Source organism: Solanum pennellii, chromosome 11, assembly GCF_001406875.1.
Source record: "Solanum pennellii chromosome 11, SPENNV200".
In the NCBI taxonomy this organism is placed as follows: Eukaryota; Viridiplantae; Streptophyta; class Magnoliopsida; order Solanales; family Solanaceae; genus Solanum; species Solanum pennellii.
Window position 1 is genome coordinate 63681680 of NC_028647.1, and position 3646 is coordinate 63685325.

Below are 3646 nucleotides of genomic sequence, written 5' to 3' on the forward strand. Positions count from 1 at the left end.
TTCGTTTGAATATATTATATATACCTCACGATTGAGCCTACGAGTCAAATCCATTTAAATTTGATACGAATTTCACAAAAAAGTAAAAATATAGAAATAAGATTTAAGTTTATGTATTATCTTTTTAAAATTTTATTTATAAAATTATATCCAATATATTATTATCGTTATACCAAATTTCACAAGGCCATGCAAATGATATTTTTTACCAAACTCAAATGAAAAATGAAAAAATAATGAAAGATTGGAATAGCATTCAAAGTAAAATGGACAATGCAATTAATTTGTGGTAGCTATTAGCTCTACTATTGCATGATTGCAAGGTACATTGAAGGTGACCCCCTTGGTCCATATACCTTTTATTTTTCTCGTTCGGTGTTTGAAATCTACATCAAAGTCTTGATCAAATTTAAATCATATATTACAGAGGTCATTTGGAGGTGACGCTCTCGATAGAATTTTCTTTATATCTAAGATTCAAACTCAATCTAATTAAAGGTGAAACAGTCTCACCATTAATTCATATTCATGACGCAATTGCTCCAAATGACTCGAATTCGGAATTTAAAGTTTTTAATGTGAACGCTTTAATTTTGAAAGTCCACATCAAGTATCATAATTAGGTGTTACTCTCTCCGTCCATAATTATTTGTCATCTTAAGGTCATGTACACCCCTCAACGAAAATTTAATACAATGTGTAATTTGACCAATATAACCCTATCAAGAATATCAAAAGTCTACCTAACTTTCCAGTTGATCTACACTATCATTAAGGGCAAATTTGAAAAAAAATAACGAATTGTTTCTTGATTATTTGAAATTAACAATTAATCTTGGACATTTATTTTTTTAGTATACCTACCAAATAATTTTGGACGGAAAAAATAGTTAACAACTTAATATTCTAATTCATTTTTGTTGTGTCTCGTAAACAATCAACATTAATGAATATTTTATAAACCAATTAAGATGTCTAGACGTGGACATACCTCTAAAGTTAAAATATTATAGTTAACTCAATCATAAAAAATATATATGATCTAACAAAGTGTAAAAAGTAAATCTTAGGTGCATAATATTTTACCTTAATATATTTTTTTTTCCATAAATCTGAATCAAGTGTAAATAGATATCTCGTAAAAAAAATAGAACCTTAAAATAGATATAAGAAAGAAAAATAGAACACTTTGTAGTGGGAAGAGTAGGTAATATGTGTGTGGAGTCCCTACCAATTACTAAATGTTGGAACAAATTAAATAAATTGGCATTTTAAATTTATTACTCCACCAACAACTTTAGGTGCTATTTACCAACACTATGTTTAATTATATAAAGTATTTTTCTAAAATAAATTATATAATTGGGAAAATTATATATAATGACAAATTAATAAATTAAATTAATTGTTAGAACCATCTTTTGATTTAATTGTGTCCCGTAGCAAACTTTTTATCAGTCACCTCTATCCCTCAAACTCTCGCTCGCCATTCTCCTCTCTCGCTCCATATCTCGCCCGCTTCCTCTCCCTTTTATACAAACACAAGTGTATAAAAGTTGTTTCTATTTGTATAAAGCAGAGGAAATTGTATAAATACATATATTTTTGTTCCCTCTCTCTCCTCTTCCAGATCTCGCTCGCCACTCTCCCTAATCTCGCTCGTCACCCTCGCCTCTCTCGCTTATACAAACAGAAGCAAAATGAATAAATTGTGTTTCTGTTTCTATAAAGCGAGAGAAAATTGTATATACACATGCAAATACATATATCTTCGTCCTATACACTTATAATTATACAATAAAATACTCCTCTGCCCAATTTTTTTTTGCCTTTCTCTTTTTCTCGTTTTATACAAATTCAAATTGTATATAATTTCTCTCTTTCTCGTTTTATACAATTCGATTCAATTGTATATTCCCTGCCCAAGTCTCTTTTGCCTTTCTCTCTTTCTCATTTTATACAAATTCAAATTGTATATAATCGTTCTATACACTTATAATTGTACAATTCACTTTTATACAATTTTCTGTCCCAAGTCTCTTTCTCTTTCTCGTTTTATACTCTTCGTTTCAATTGTATATGTATAATGAATTATACATTTATATGTTTGCTATGGAGTACAATTATGTAAATTTTGCTATAACATACAAATATAAATTTTATATTTGCTATAGGTGAAAATTGGCGTATATCATAAGGTTTGGAACCATGTCAAAAGGCACTAATAATATAATCAACTTTAACCATATAATAATATTTTTCTCTAGTTATATGCACTATCTGATACGTTACACGTTTACACCTTTTTTTTTCCTTCAAAAATCAAAAACAAAATATTGGGATTCTCTTCGTTTTTTTACAAAAATAAGCGAGTTTAATTAAAATTAAGCAAATTAAAATAAATATATTATTAATTTACTTAAAATTATTTTGAATTGAAAGGAAATAAAAGAGAGGTAATGGTCATTTTCCATTAAGTTTTAATTGTTTTTTAAGTATTTAATAAAATTTTTATTTTTCTCATGAATGGTTTTATATAAAATATTAAACTAAACAAAGCCTTTTTTAAAATAAAATTTCTTATAAATTAATTTGGCATGTCGTTAATTTTAATGAATTGAAATAAATCAAGTTGTTAAATGAATGAATCGATAACTAATCAAATTTAAACGAATATACTGATCCACTTATAATTTTCCCACTTCTTAACAAGATAGGTGTAAGACCATCCTCCCCACATTTCTGATGTAAAATTATCCTAAATATATTTTTTCTAATTATTATTATTATTATCATTATTATTATTATTATTATCATATTTTAATTCCTTTTTTTATTTAAAAAATGATGGGAAAAGGCAAAAAGGGGTATTGGGATTGGAATTGCTTGGGTAATAATTTGTCTACCACTTCTTCTATATTTGATTCTATAAATATTATAGTTTTTGTGATAAAGTATATTTATTTAACATATTCGAAATTAAATTTGTAATTAAATAAAAAAATATATATTTATTCTAGCTTTAATGATAAAGACAGAATTTTCATCTAAAATTTAAAAAAAAAAACTAATAAAATCACTTGAAACGGCAAATACTTCACTAACGGCGTGACACACAGTTTCATCGTCCTTTTCACGTGACGTGAAAGTCTGTAAAACGGAAACTGACAACAACAAAAATAGCACAGACATTTATAATTTCCTTTTTACTTTTAGTAAATTATATATTAAATAAATTTAATGAGTTATTTTGAAAATATTATTAAATAATAAAATTGCAATCTATAAATAGCTAGATGATTTACCCTGTTCAAAAAGGTATGTAAAACTCTTGAGATCGATCTCAGTTCTCACCATCACTCGTATTGAAAAGAATTTTCACATTATATCGAACATTTTAGATAAAATACTCACACATACAAACAAATATTTACCTTTACAATTACCAACGTCTACCTACCAAAGAAAGTACCACATCGTTCTCAATTTTCACCTCACAATATAAACGATAAAAACGAAAAAATATATTTATCCAATTGAAAGTGATACTTAAACCTCTTTAATTACACAATATTCACCTCCCATTACAAACAGTAAAAACAAAAAGAATCCATTATCCAATTCAAAATAATGACTTAAACCTCTT